Source organism: Myotis lucifugus, unplaced genomic scaffold, assembly GCF_000147115.1.
Source record: "Myotis lucifugus unplaced genomic scaffold, Myoluc2.0 scaffold_47, whole genome shotgun sequence".
In the NCBI taxonomy this organism is placed as follows: domain Eukaryota; kingdom Metazoa; phylum Chordata; class Mammalia; order Chiroptera; family Vespertilionidae; genus Myotis; species Myotis lucifugus.
The window spans coordinates 1,071,604-1,087,633 of record NW_005871095.1 but is presented as its reverse complement, the minus strand read 5'-3'; the positions used below and the strand labels follow the sequence as shown (position 1 = coordinate 1,087,633).

The 16,030-nt window shown below is 40.9% G+C and overlaps 1 long non-coding RNA gene across 2 annotated transcripts in view; it reads right to left on the bottom strand.

The window, feature by feature from the left end:
• Positions 1 to 12,417, bottom strand: part of LOC106697115 — a 31,943-nt gene extending 19,526 nt beyond the window's left edge. For both annotated transcript variants that reach the window (XR_002829166.1, XR_002829167.1), the window contains exons 1-3: positions 12,246 to 12,417; positions 9,483 to 9,574; positions 2,993 to 3,066 (exon numbers count right to left, since the gene is read on the bottom strand). This is a non-coding gene — a long non-coding RNA (uncharacterized LOC106697115). The remainder of the gene's footprint in view (positions 1 to 2,992; positions 3,067 to 9,482; positions 9,575 to 12,245) is intronic.
• Between the last annotated feature and the right edge of the window lie 3,613 nt (positions 12,418 to 16,030).

Genomic DNA, 16,030 nt, shown 5'->3' with positions numbered 1-16,030 from the left:
TTCTTATGTAATATTTTTCTTCATCATGCCACTGCAGATGCCAATATATAGGTAATCAGTTCTTTACTGTAATAGTTTTTTCTGTGTTGAAGAAATGTGTTTGCAAGTTACTTGTTACTAAGGCTCTCCCAGCTGATAAAGAAGCAGTTGATATATTCATTTTTCTTTATTCCTCCATTCACTGGATAGTTATTGAATATCTACAATGACTTAAGTGCTAGGGTGTTTAGCAGAAGACAAAGAGGCAAAGCCCTGACCGTATGGAACTTAGATTTTATGATCAATTCTCTACATGGTGTAGAAAAATGGGAAATTAATTAAATCTCTTAATTATAGAAGTCTGTTGTTGCCTACGCAATGTTATTTGAAGAGAGCTTTAGACTTCTTTCTTAAAAAAGCCTTCTCATTGCTCCTGTAGAGAAGGAAGCCTCACATTCCACCAGCTATGCTCCTTTCAAAAGTACAAAACTCTGAGACAGACAAACATCGAAGACTTAGCAGCTGCCAGTAAATAAGGAAGAACCCAGTATAGATCCTTTCTAACCTTATAGGTGGCTCTTGATCCATCAAGTGGGTAGCAGGTGAGTTTTAACTGGGGGGTGGTGTCAGGTGGCAAGGAAGGTGAAAGGAGGAAGTCTCAGAGCCAGAGCCATGATTTGGGATGACAGGCTAAGGGGACAGTGTGAGGAGAGACAGAGGACATGGGGCATCAGAGAAGGGCGACGGAGTGTGAGGAGGAGGGCACCAAAGATGAACTCATCCATTCACCGCTGTTTTGCAGGTTGCCCTGGATCCTCCATGCCTTTCTGCCAGTCACCTAAGCCATTGTTCTTTTAGATGGCAGGGGGCTTGTTGCAGACCACTTAGGAGAAACCACAGCTGCTTGGGGGACCTACAGTGACAGCTGGAAGAACAATGTCACCGACCTATGACTGCATGTGACAAAATAGCTTCTGCCTTGTTCTCACAATAAATGTTCAAATACTGACTCATTTTGCAGTGTCCCAGCATGATCACCTTTAGATTCTTTTGCTCTAATTATATAACTAATTATAGAAGTTATCATTCTCACTATTACATTTTTTGCTTTAACTGTGGGATACAGTTTTGAGTACAAAACGTTCATGGATATAATTTTCCACACTAGGAAAGGTCAAGCGCATGCAGCTTTTAAAAATTTGAATAAGCCAAGCACGGATCCTCAAATGACTATCCCACTTTCCAAATTTGAAGCTGGGGAATTATTAATTTTTTTCAACAGACTGTGAACACGCCCCTGGAAGCACAGGTTTATAATTGAAATGTTGACACAACCTTACAGGCTCACAGCATGAGCGGTGTTGTTCTAATAAATCTCGTCCCTAATCCTTGGAGAGAACTTAAGGCAGAGATTCACTTTCTATATCAGGTTTCATTTTACTGAAAGGCTTCTGAAGATAAAGCTAATAAACTACGAAGGGGCAGATACAATGTGGGCTAAAGGGTTAAAGGGCTGGAGAAAGCTCTGTAATTCTCAGAAATGGGAAACAGATGTTGTTTGACATTTTGAAGCACAGTTTCCTTCTCCTTTGCACACTTTTTGCTATCACGGTTTTCAAAGCAGAGATGTATTACTGTAAATGAGAATGGCTTTGCGATGAGTTTCCTGCTTAGAGAACAGAGAGGCCTAATATTAAGACTAATTTTTATTTAATGCAGTGTCTTTTCACATAACGGAATCACAAATTGCGTTAGGGAACTGAATGGCTTCGGTACAATTTATCATGAAACCTCAGAAATTAAATAACACCTCACGAAAATGAGTAAATATAATTGGAAAGAAACACTGCCTGAGCCTGCAACTCCCATGCATATTAATTTCTGCTGCTGGGGGAACTGCCCTGACTTGCACTGCCAGCTGGTGACTTCTGTACAGATAAACACCTGCAGCTTCAGCTTTGCAGGTGTAAGTAGGACTAGGGACGTGGTATTTTACAGAAAGAGCTGGGAACGATAATGGTGACAGTGGATGCTGAGTGCAGGACATAGAGGACGCTGGGAGGCAAGACTCTAAATGACACAGTGGGCAGATAAAGCTCCAGGTGGCCAGTGGCCTTCTCCACATAGAAGCTGTGAGCACAGGGGAGCCTTGTTACAAGAGTGACTGGGTGTAGGGAGGGACTAGGCAGATGAGAGCCAGTGTATGAGCAGCAAGAGCAGTGACCCTGCTGGAGTTTTACAAGCTGTGGACAGTAAAGCTCTTCTCTGTTTATGTAACTTGCATCTCTGCTACCAGTTGTGATATCTATTCCAGCTTATTGGGATCAAGCATGAGCGACTGCTATGTTGGCTCTTTCTGTGGGTTGGCTCAGAGGACATCAGATCAGAGAGGAAGTGAACGAGGTGGGCTGATCTGTGTGAGGCATTGGCAGCTTGTGTTGGACACCATATTTATGCAAAAGGTGTGCATTTTCTGTCTTCTAAAGTCCGGTGTGTAGGACTATGCTTGCTTATACAGCATTTAATATTTAGGAAACTAAAATAATAAAAGCATATTATTTTATGTTGTTAATAAGTAATATTAACAACAATCTATGTTTTTAAAAATTATTATTGATTTTTAGAGAGAGAGAAAGGGGGAGGGAAAGAGAGAAACAGTGATGTGTGAGAGAAACATTGATCTGTCAGTTGTCTCCTTTACACACCAGTGACAGGGGATTGAACCTGAAACCTGGGTATGGGCCCTGACCGGGGAATCGAACCAGTGACCTTTTGGTGTACGACAACACTCCAACCAACTGAATCACACCCACCAAAGCAAGTATGTTTTACACATAAACGTAGCTAACTGACTAAAGCTACCATGGCAGGTGGTCCAAAAAAAAAAATGATTGGCTTATTTATTTTTTTGGTGGGCATGGGAGGGCAGAATGACACATTTTTATTAGCTCTGCTTTCCACTGGAAATGAAAGAAAATCGTATCCAAATATTGAATTTTAGCTTGAATCTCACCTCCTTCCTGCAGAATTCCCAATAGCCCCAGGCCTCCATAGCTTGTCTTTCCGGATTATTGCCTAAGTCTTCCACTTGGTGATAAAAATAATATCAAAGTCAAGTACAAAACAAAACAAGTTGAGTAAAACAAGAAAAAAAAACACCCACACATACCAAAATGCTAATGACAAAAAGTAAATATTGGTAATTAATCTTAGAGAAATTGACTTGAATAAATTAGCAATGAACACTCAAAGTTTAATTGTTGTAGGTATACATATGCCAATAGTTAGGCATATTAATTCTGAGATCATTTTTACAGTTCTTATCACTGATCAGAAGTGATCAAATTCTCTTGGGAGTGGAGGGCTAATACCCCAATAGCTTTGTTTTGTTGTGGAGTCTTCTTGAAAGCTCTCTTTCTTTATTATACTGGAGGCCTGGTGCATAAGTTCGTGCAAGGGTGGGGTCCCAAGGGAAATGGGGGGGGCGGGATAAGATTGGCCCTCTGGGTGGGCAGTGGGATGCCCTTGCTGGCCCAGGATCTAGATCCGTCCTGCTGACATTCACGCTGGTTGTCGGGAGCAACCTGGTGGATGCTTTTATATTGTTTCTTCCTTGCAGAGCATCTAGGGTGGGGAAGCGGTAGTGGTGCCCAAGGCTGACTTCCAGGAGGCCAGTGGCACGCTATTGGGATTGTGCCAGTGGCGCTGATCCATCGGTGCCTGGCCCTAGCCCATTCTCTGGAGATTGGACCTGCAGGACTACTGAGGGAGTGAGTGGCTGCCTTAGGGTAGGTGGGTCTCAGCCGAGCAGCACTCCTGCTGTGGGAGCTCACTGACCACCAGGGGGAAGGTCCTGCATTGAGCGGCTGTCCCCTGGTGGTCAGTGTGCATTATAGTCGGTCGTTCGGTAGTTTGGTCACTTAGGCTGTTATATATATAGACTAGAGGCCCGGTGCACAAAAATTTGTGCACTCGGGGGGAGGGGGGGTCCCTCAGCCCGGCCTGTGCCCTCTCGCAGTCTGGGACCCCTCGGGAGATAACGACTTGCTGGCTTAGGCCTGCTCCCGGGTGGCAGAGGGCAGGCCCAATCGCTAGGTGCACCCCTGGTCAGGCTCAGAGCAGGGCCGATTGGGGAGTTGGGGCGCTGCCCCCTGTCATGCACAGAGCAGGGCGGATTGGGAGGTTGTGATGCCACCCTCAGTCACACTCAGGGTAGGACCGATTGGGGGGTTGGGGCACTGCCCCCGTCACACTCAAGGCAGGGTCGATGGGGAGATTGCGGCGCCACCCCCTGTCACGCACAGAGCAGGGCCAATCAGGGGGTTGGGGTGCCGCCCTCTATCACCCACAGAGCAGGGCCGATCAGGGGGTTGGGGCGCCGCCACTGTCACACTCAGGGCAGGGCCGATGGGGAGGTTATGGCTCTACCCCATCACACACAGAGCAGGGCCCGTGGGGGGGCGGGGTTGGGGCGCCACACCCTGTCACACACAGAGCCGCAGGGCGATCAGGGGTTTGTGGAGCTACCCCCTATCAGGCACAGAGCAGGGCTGATCAGGGGGTTGGGGCGCCTTCCCCTGTCATGAACAGAGCAGGGCGGATAGGGAGGTTGTGGCCCCGCCCCCTGTCACACACAGAGCCACAGGGCGATCAGGGGGTTTGGGCGCTGCCCCCTGTCACGCTGATCCCGGTGCTGGGAGGCATATTACTCTTTTACTATATAGGATAGAGGCCTGGTGCACGGGTGGGGGCCGGCTGGTTTGCCCTGAAGGGTGTCCTGGATCAGGGTGGGGGTCCCGCTTGGGTGCCTGGCCAGTCTGGGTGAGGGGCTGAGGGCTGTTTTCAGGCTGGCGGGTGACTGAAGCTCCCAACCGCTCCTTTTTTTCTTTTTTCTTTTTTATTCTGGGCCAGCTTTAGCTCTGAGGCTTGGCTCCAGCTCTTAGGCCTCGGCTGCTGAAAGCAGGTATCTGGTTTGTTTGGGTTCTATAATTGAAACAATGTTGCGGTCCTGCTGGCTGAAGCTGCGCTAGCTGAAAGCAGGTTTCTGGGGTTTTGTTTAGCTTCTATATTTGTAACAATGTTTCAAACTGCAAGCTCAGAGGCTGGCAGCGGCAGGCGGGGAAAGTTGGAGTCCTCCATCACTGAAGCAAACAAGACTCATGTTCGCTTCAAGCTGCCTGGCTGCCGGCTGCCATCTTGGCTGGCAGTTAATTTGCATATTGCCCTGATTAGCCAATGGGAAGGGTAGCGGAGGTACGGCTAATTACCATGTTTCTCTATTATTAGTGTAGATAATTTTTGGCATTTAACCCTATTTATTTCTAGGTCTTTCTCCTGTGCTGCTTTCCTGAATATACAGTGAAATATAGACCACACTATTTGTTTGATATTCTGTTTGTTCTTCAAGAATAATGTCTTAGTGAAATATCAGAGTATTTGGTCAGTCTTTTCAGCCTCTCTTCTACTGGTTATGCTCAGACACTTCTGCATGCTGAGCTTTTTTGATAGTTACCTTGAGTTCATCTATTTAAAACATTCATTATAAAACTAAGAAACCCTTGTTAAAAATGTTAACATATAGTACAGTCACATGCATAAACTAAAAAGTAAAAGATATCTTCCCCCATTTGGGCTGGCTTTCCCCAGCCAGTCAAAAATCCTGCTTTTCGAGGGCATTAAAGTCATATCAAACTATATTTATAATGGAAGCCAAATTTAAAACTAATATATGTAATACATATCACAACATTTATCTACAGAAATAATTTTAATGAAATTTTACATTTATTTCACTGAAATTACAATGCATCACTACTAGTTTCCTAATGCAATAATAACCTCATATTTTCTCTCTTTATAATCTTTTTATTCCTTTTAATCCACTCCTCCCCACTTGTGTCTTTTCAGCCTTTGCTATTCTTAGCTTGTGGTAACTATGTTAGAGGCAGTAACAAAGATTTTTGCTGTGCGATCTATTTACTTCTCCCAGTACCTTGCATGTAACATCAATAAATTTTTGTTAATGATGCTAATGATTAATGATGCTAATGATTATTGCAATGAAACGAGTCCTTAGTAAATATAGAAAAATATGATATATATGAGGTTCCCATTTAAGCTAAACACACTATGGAGACCTATGGCATACAAAGGCAAGCAGCATGCATTGAATATTTAGCAACCATGCTGCTTCTTTGGGTTTCCTGTCAGGAGCTAATGTGCAATGGCCATCCTGTGCTCTGGGGTCCAAAGCAGAGCCAATAGTGTAGTAATGATATTACAATTTTCTCTAGAAAGAAAGCAAAAGCCTTTGTCTTTGTGGCATAAAAACATCTATATCCTACTGAGAGCCTTGCAAAATGAGGATCTGAACACGGCTAACAAAATGGTTTATGCCATGTCCTTTCTTCATGCTATTAGTCTTGTCATCAGAGTTCTGTCAGTGGCCAGGATTTTGGTTTCTGCAAGCTGGTAACACTTACTTGGCAGCTTGTGGGCTAACGAAAATGAAGTAATGTGGAAGACCTTACTCTCAAGCACCTCTGGAAAAGACAGAGGAGCAACTGGGTTTAGGTCTAGACCCGGAAGAGAATCCAAGGGCTTACATCTGCAATATGGGCTGAGAAAAAACACCATAAAGAGTATACATTAGTATTATTGTTACTTCTTGATTAAGGTTGTGGATATTGCCCATGCCTTTATTCGTATGTCAAAATATTTGCATGTTCTCCCTCCCCCCAAGATATGATCGAACGATAAGTTTTATTTTAATCTGAGGACTGGGCGTTTTTGGTGGAAGTATATCCCTGATTATTTGCTTATAGTCAACCCAATACTTGTCGCAATTATGGATGTGGAAAGCACACAGACTCCTGAACTGAGAGAATTAGGAGACTGAAGTTTCAAGTTTCACAGTCAATCAACAGCATGAACCCGGTCAACTGAATTCTGGGTCTAGGTTCACAAAATGTGAAAGGTGGGTTAGATGAACTACAAGATTCTTGCCAGCCCTAAAATTCTTATTATTATTTTAATGTGAGACTTACTCAGTACTTCCCAGCTCCCCACTGGCAATGACTGACATGCTTGCAATGGGAAAGAGTCCATCAGAGCAAGTTAGTTCTTTGCTCTGCACTGACTTGTCTCAATGAGCATTGCACAATATTCAATAAGAATTCTGGTGCCTTTTATCACCAGGCCACCTCTTCTCTCAGAAGATGTTTTGCCCCAAGAAAGCCTCGTGGCTTATTCTTTCACCTCCTGCAGGTTTTGTTAAAATGTTACCTGCCAAGGAGTCTTTCCTATCCCTCCTACGTTAGTTGAAACCCACCCTCACTGTAGCACTTCTACTTCCTTTCTCTGCTTTATTTTTACTCCAAAGTACTATCACCATGAGACATACTGCATCAGCTGAGATCCATTCAAAATGCAGAAACCATGTGATAAGTTAACACAGAGGATTTAATATAAGATTCTTAACCAAGTATTAGAGAACTGAAAGGGGGGAAAAAAGAAAAAAAAAAGAAAGGCAAGTGAGGTTTTATAGAGGTATTAACTATGTGAGGCAGCTAGGGCTATGTTTTGGGCTGAATTGCATCTTCCCCAAAATTCATGTTAAAGTTTTAGCACCCAGGACTTCAGAATGTGGCTGTGTTTGGGGATAGGGCTTTTAAAGAGGATTAAATTAAAATGGGTGGTTCCTACCCAATCTGAGGGAGTCCTTGTAAGAAGAGGAGGTTAGGACACAGACACAGAGGGAACAGGTGAAGACACAGGGAAAAGATGGCTATCAGAAAGCCAAGGAGATTGGCCTCAGGAGAAACAATTCTGTCCACATCTTGATCTTGGACTTCCAGCCTCCAGAACTGTGAGAAAATAAATTTCTGTTGTATAAGCCACTAAGTCTGTGATACTTTGTTATGAAAGCCTAGTGGACTAATACAGGCTTGGAGAACAACAGGAAAAAGTTGGGTAATTAAAATTTAGAAGCATAAAGCTGAAATTCTCACCTCTGAGGAGGGGACACTTCTTATCTAGGGGGGTGGTCTTTAAGGGGGCATAGTGAGGTGTGAAGTGTGGAAAAACTGAAAATTGGAACCACTTGCAGCTTCTGAAATCAACCATTGTTACCAGGATAAAGAGCCATTGATGGGGAGCTGTTGGCAGGAGCAAATGGAGGAGGCAGGTTTCTTCTTCCAACCCAACCACTCTAGTCCCCCTCTGGCACCTCCTATTAGCAGATGGAGACTGTTGGGCCCCGGTGTCACTAGAGAAAAGTGAAATAGAGAAGTAGAGAATCTCAAAGATAACAGCTTAATAACATTTCCTCCAACTCTTTTCTTTTTAATCTTTTTAATTTGCGCTACTGGAACATAAGCTCCATGAGGGAAGGGATTTTGTTTTATCTACTTCTGGATCCCAAAGACTGAAGAGAACCTAGAGTGTATTCGGATAAGTATTTATTAAATGGATGAATAAATATCTTCTAAATTTTGAAAGATACTTTGGGAAAAAGTATAACATTTTACCAATGAGAAAACAGGAGTTCAAAGAAGCTAGATGATTTTGGAACTGAGTAAGGATTTTAAAGCCACAACTTTCTTCCATCAGTCAAAGAAGCATGGATCACAAGACATGGGAGGCCGGACCTTTCAGACATTTTGGGGCCTTTGCATTATTCTGCTTCTTATTTTTATGGGAATTTGTGTTGGTGGTTGAATTCTATGTTTCATTTCAGAGTCAGGACATGAAAGGTGATAGTTTTGGCCAAAAAGAATTTGGTTGACCAGAGATGGCAAGAAAGTGTGTGAGGATGTTAGTAAAATATTTTTGGTGATGCCCTAAATAATGCTCAGATAATCTTGGAAGGTAAGATTTATAATGTTCATTTAAAAAAGTGAAAGCAAAGTAGAGAAAATTCAAGACGTTTACTCATTACGTTCAGGAGTTTAGTGGATCAGGTAGATATCTATTGATCTAAATGTGTATCTAGTTTGAAGTACCAGATCATGATAATTTCCCTTTAGGTTAATCACCTTAGACAAACTAACTAAAACTCTGCTATAATATGTGTCTTTTTTCTTTTGAGGAAGATGATTTTCAATTGCAAGGATCCTATCCATCTTTCCTTCTTTAATCTTCTTTCCACTTATCCATTCTCTTCCAGTTAATGCATTTATCTTTAACATTTTCATTATTAGACATTAATGAAAGATTTCCAGGTTCATTGCATATGTTAGGATTATATTTTGATACAAATAAACCTAAAATAATAGCAGCTTAAGCAAGATAAAGGTTATTTGCCTCACAAAAGAGAAGCAGTGCACAACGTTTCTCTGGAGACCCACGGAATTCTGCCTTACATTTCATTGATCAGACTTTAGTCACAAAGCCACATCTATCTGCAAAACAGGCTGAAAATGTAATATGTGAGCTGTATACTATATCATTTTTTTTTGTTATGAAGGAAAAAAGACCAAAAGGTGGCAATCAGCAGTATTTACCACACACAGTTGTCTCCTTACTGCCTTCCTCTGCTTCATTGTGTATCCAATTTTGGCCCTTTTTTGATTCCTTGGATGCCTTGACTATTTGGCTATTAAAGAAAAAGTGAAAATTTGGAAGGGAAGAGGACAGAGAGATTAGATGCACAAAACTTAGAAGGCTGAAGTCCATTTATAAAGACTTTTGAGCTGGGAATGGTGATAAAAATATAGGCAACATTTACTGAACACTTACACCACGTGCCAAGATTTATGCCTAAATATTTTACATACATCATCTCACTTAACACTCAGAGTAAACCTATGAGGCAGTATTATTATTATCATCCTCATTTCATACCTGAGGAGGCAGTCCTAGAGAGTTTTGATAACTTGTCTAATTTCAGTGGCCAGTGATGGTAAAGTATATTTTTTAAGCTCACTGCTTCCAAAGATTGAGTTCACTCACTAAGTTCCTTATGAGGCAGGAAAGTAAGAAACTGGGGAAACTCATTGACAAGTGAAATAAGGGAAACTGAGACTAATTAATTAAACTAGGCCAAACAATTTGAGCAATTTATAGCCAGCTAATGAATCATAAGGTTTTATCTTCCCTAACCAAGGGCACTTAGGAGCAAATAGTTTACCATTCCAGACTGTCCCAGGGCAGACCAGCCTCAGTCCCAGTCCCTCTTCAATAACATTCTTTAAAAATAAAACTAGCCAGAAAGTAACCTGACCCTTCTACATACACCTTTTGATGAATCAACATATTAAAGGACACACCTGGAAACCTAATGAATATTCTGGTAAGACCGTCCCTGATACTTTCCCTAGGATTCCCATTGGCCAAAAAAAGATAAAAAGCCTCAAGACGAAGGACCCGTGGTGCACTCTCATTAGAGCACATCCATGCCTTGTATCTCTGCTCTTTCTCCTAAACTCTATTGGACTTGCAACCAGGGGAGCAGCGGGCAGTGGCAGCTCATCCCAGACTTACCCTCTGAACCTGTCTCCAAGGCCCTGTTTTTCACGGAATTTTCAGTGAATGAGCAGCAGCCCTGCCTTGGCTCACTTCTTTTACTGTGGCTTCATTTCTCAGTGAGCCAAAGCAGTCCTGCCTAGGCTCTCTCCTGTTGCTTCTTTTACCTATTGCTTCTTTAAGCCCTTCTTTTGTTTCACTGTCCCCAGCTTTAATAAACATAATGTCAAAATCATCTGGACGCCTATTGTGAAATCTTTCCTGCACAAAGTTAAGAACCAACACACTAACAACTGACCTGAGGCAGGCCCTCTCTGGGCACAGTCATTGTGGGATAACACATCTCACTGGGGAGGCTAAAAGGATAGCGAGGTACTAATGGGAAAGATCTGTTTTGAAGTATCTATAGATAGTTCCTTTCTCTAGTCTAAAGCTTTTACTAACAATAAATTTTGGCAGCCATGTCTGTAGCATGAACCCTGACTGTCTCGGGAATGGACACCACCCCTTCAACTGCTTCTCGGTGCTTCCTTTCCTTGGAATATCCAGTTAAATTATGGAGGAATTGAACTGTGGGGAAACAGAATTGAAAGATTCAATGGAGCGAGCAGGGACTTTCATCTGAAGGTGGAAACAGGAGAACTAGTACAGCGTGTGCTACTCCTTTGCTGAGGTGATAGTACTGCCTTGAACTCAGAACTGCTCTCTGAGTCATGACCAGGAACCCTAGTTTCATGGCCTCAGGAGTCTCTGTTAGGCTTACAATAAACTCTTTGTGTTCAATTTCATTTAGATGTGCTTCTGCTTTTTATAATCACAAGGACCACAAGCATAACTGACCTGCATTTGGAACACACCTGCTTTAGTGTGATGGTTGGCAGCACTGACTCTGCACCCAGGATGCTTGGGTGCAAATCCAGCTTCATCACTTATTAGCGGTGTGTCCTTGTGCAAATTACTTTACCTCCCCGTGCCTCAGTTTCTTTATAGAATGATGCATTAATTATGCATGACACATAGTTAATATTATATATCTGTTTAATTATTACCCTTACTGTGTTTCTTCTTTGAGAAAAATAGCCTCTGCTTCTGACATCACAGAGTCAAAAGAAATAGTAATGATAAGATAATAATAATAGCTACTATGTATTGATAGTTTTCTATGTGCCAGAGATTGTTAATTATGTCAATTGGTTCATTATGACTCCCCAAAACCTGTGAGATAGGTAACATTACTCCTTTTTTCAAATAAGGAATTGAGGCCCAGAGAAATTAAGTAGTTCATGATCATCGATAAGAAATCAACTCAAGATTCACATCTAGACCTGATTTTAAAATCTGTGGTTCCTTCCCTGGGCCACGAATCACCATGTACTTGCTCTGTGCAAAGTAGGCTGGGAAAATTGTCCAGGGTCCCTTGAGTCTCTAATGAGATATGCCATATAGTTCTCAAACACCTTGCATTTGTATAGTCCTTTTTTTTTGCATTATGAAATTACTTTACCATGAATTACTTCATTTTCTGTTGTATATCCCAGACTTCATTGGCATAAAAAGCATGTTAAGTCTTTTGAGTAGATAAGAAAAATTCACTCAAGTTTTAGTTAATATCTCTGAGTGTTATTTTTTTTTTCTCTCCAAGATCTGACCTGTAAATGGCTCATTTTGTCAGTGTTTCGAGCACAGAACTTTCAGCTGATGGGCTGTGAATGAAGTCTGTGACTGGTGGTGGTGGTGAATGAGGAGGGAGAGAAAGTGAATTATAGTAAAAAGAGGCAATCAATGTTTAAACAATAGCTCACCATCAGCAAAAGAAATCCTCATGCACTTCAGAACTCTGCTTTGTGTGGTGGGAGCCAGAGAGACCACAACCTTAGTTATCGCATGTCTTTTAAATCTATCTTGGGAAATTAGCTGCTCAATGGCTTTCGAATGTGCTTGGGCAGCTTGTAGTTGTAATGACCGACAGGCTGGGGAAATCTGGACCTTTATGGAATAATGGTTTTAGGGAAGAGAAAAGAAAAAGTTCTGATTAGATGTCATTGAAAGCTTTATTTGTACTGTTCATGACACTAAATTATGAGAATACCATCCTGACTTGATCTATTAAAATGGCTTAAACAGACTCTGGATGGACAATACCGGTTTTATAAAGTTAAGCCTACAGTGGAACTGGTTTTCATCCCAATTGGCTTGAGGGTGGGAGAGGTTAAGTTTGGTGTCAGGTTTGAGCAGACACTGATACTGTTTCCAAAGCCCTAAGAAAATTTCCAGAGTCTTAGCCCCAGATATCTCTTATTATTTCCCTTATTGCCAGTTTTCACTTCAGGTGGAGAAATGAACATCACAATTTAGCCAGTTTTGTTTCTTTATAACTGGAAACGACATTAGTATTTCACACATTATTGCAAATATCCCTATCTGATAGATAAATATTTTAAGACTGGTGAGATAATCCTGTTTAATCTCCTCTCCTGGGACATGAAAGTTTCAGGCATATTTTGTTTCATCATCTATGCAGTAACCATGGTTGACTACATAATATTTTTGTACTTAGCTATGCAGCTATTTCTTCACATGGCCTTGCTTAGTAGCATCTGCATTGTATATCCAGCTGAAATGGTGCTTCTACAAGCAAGGACAATAGCAAAAATGTAAAATAGGATGGTTTAGCAAGTTATACATAATAGTTTTCATTTCATAAACATCTAATTCAAAAGATTTTAGTATTTCTAATCTAATATCTTTCATTCCTATGAACATAGTATATCATGTAACAAGTATATGGTAGAATGATCATTTTTTTAGCATTTAGAGTTTGCAAAGCATTTTATAATACCATCCCAATAATAATCTAAATTAGTTATTAGTACCAATTTACAGATGAGAAACCTGAAGTTGATGGGGCAAGTAATTTATCTAAAATCATGCAGATTTAAATTTTGGCCAATAGACAAAATGTAAACCCAGGCTGGGACTCTAATGTCAAACTCTTTCATTATTGTGTGAGGACAGCAGGACAGGGTGGTAGTTATGTAGGCAGATAGATACAATGGATCAGAGACCACCAAAACACATGGCATTTTGACACCTTCCTATAGAAAGCCTTAAACAAGATGCTACTCACTCAATTCAAAATCAAATGAGAACAAATAATTTCATTCATAGATGAGCTCCCAATACCTGTTGTGTTAATCCTCTTCCTATTAAATCATTTTATCTCTCTAGTTAAAATCGCCCTGGACTAGATCTTAACTTCTAGCAAAAGTTCAGAGTTTTATGGGTAAATCCCTTCAGTGTTTCACATGGCTCCCAGGTTTCTCAATGAAAGTTGCATAGCATCTCCTTTGTTATCGTCAAGTGGCACGCTCATAGAGATAGATAAACCATGCAATTATGGGGTAGAGCTATAATTACCTCTGCTTTCTAAACCACAGTGTAGGATCTTTATGCTACTTCTTTTGAATGGGATAGAGTTAATTGTTATTACTATGTTATCATGTAGCATTAACTAATAAACCCAACTAAGCTACCTAGTAATTCAAGAGTCATTGCATAACAAAGAACCTGGTGACTTAAAGCATGATCAGCATTTATAAAATGTGTGAACTGCCATCACCACTACTGTAACCCATCAAATTGTTGCTGCTTGCATTCAGCTGGGGATTATAGCTCTCATAAAAGCCTTCGGGGCACTGCAGTGTCCTGAACCTGGTTTTGAAACACCTGGAACATTACATAGGCTTGAAGCCCTAGCATGGCTGAGTCAACAATGTAATGTCACTCACTGTGCTGTTTGTGAGTATTTAGGAAGAGAGCTTAAAACTGGATTTTTGTATGACCATATGGACTCAAGGCATTTGGGGAAGGATTAGGAGTGTCTTTATGTTCAATAAACAGCAAGCCTGCTGTACTGGTAATGTTATGGAGTGGAGAGATAGAAAAACTGGTTTGGAAAAGTTAGAACTCCTGTTTATCCCACTCATTCTGACCTATCACCCAATTTTTTAGAAGTGTCTGGAGCCAACATTTGGAACATTTTCTTGCTCCTTGTAATGCACCTTTGAGTGGTAGAATAACAAACAGGTATCTTTCCAATTATACATTGTACCTGGATCTATGAATCGATGTACCTTCATATCAGTCTATCTGGGTATCTTTATATCTATGTATATGTTTATTTGGGAACTTATGTATCTCTCTTTATATCTTTATGGGACATGCTGGCATGAATAGGCCCAGATTACTAACTCCAGACTGGAGTTCATGGATAACAAGAGGAAACTCGAAAAGGGCCTACATAGTTTAGAGCCTGAGGCTTTCTGGCTTTCCAGAAATCCTGCGTTAACCCTGCCCCTCCCCCCCGCCCCCCACCAACACGTTGCTTCTGTGATGTCTCTTGCATCTGTCTGCTCCCATTGCATCTATGCCAACTGAGCTCTTTACTTGCCATCAATTGGAATATTATGATAGTATCACAAACAGGTTCCCTGCCTCCTCCCTTCTAACACCCTAAACCACATGTCCTGTCTCCTGTTCAGACGCTGTCCTTGATTTTCTAAAGTTTACCTGGCTGTTCAAAGCCTTCTGCAACTTCCTTCTGTCTACCTTCCCAGCTTCTTTCTCCTTATCCCCTGGTCAGGACCCTTGAAGTCCCACCAGAGTGGTTGCTGTTTTTGAGATATTAGGTAGCACTTTCCTTCTTCTGTACCACTTCTTTTGCTAGGCCTTCCATCTAAAATACTTTCCTACCCATCTGAACATTTGAGCCCTTCTTGAAAGACATTTCTGATATAAAAAGTCTTTGATTATCTCCCCAAAAACCTTAGATAGGCCTTATATGCCCTAATTGATTTAATCCTGTTGCAATCATGGACTCTCAATGTTATAATTCTAGGTGTGTCTCAAACTTGGGTCCTTCGTTTCACCCTCTTTGTCACTCCTTTAGTTTAGTGGATTGCTTCTTTTCTGTAATATTGCAAATTATATTGCAAATTATATTCATTAACTCCTATCTTCCAGTCATCCACACATATTGCTATTATAGTGATATGTTTAAAATGCTAATATAATCATTTACTTATTACTTCTCTATCTAAAATCATGTCACAAGAAAAGGGAGATTGGGTAGATGAGTAAGGAGGAGCTATTATAATCTATAGGTTTAAAGTTTTATCAAATTTTTAATAATTTCTGCCATTAGTTCTTCAGATAATTTTCTTCCCCCCTCTTCTCCTTTGTAAATTCCAATTACATGTATATTTGACTGCTTGTTATTTTCTCACAGCTCAGTGATGCACTGCTCTTTTTTTAAAATTGTATTTTCTATGTTTTATTTTGGATAGTTTCTATTATTATGTCTTCAAGTTAATTATTTTTTCCCTATAATATCGAATCTGCCATTAATCTCATCCAGTGAGTTTTCCATTTCACACATTGAAATTTTCATTTCTAGAAATTGGATATGGGTCTTTTTAAAAAATCTCTTCCATCTTTCTACTTAACTTTTTGAACAGATGGACTATGTTTATAATAATGGTTTTAATGTCCTTGTCTGCTAATTCTAAAAGTTATGTCTGTTCTGGGT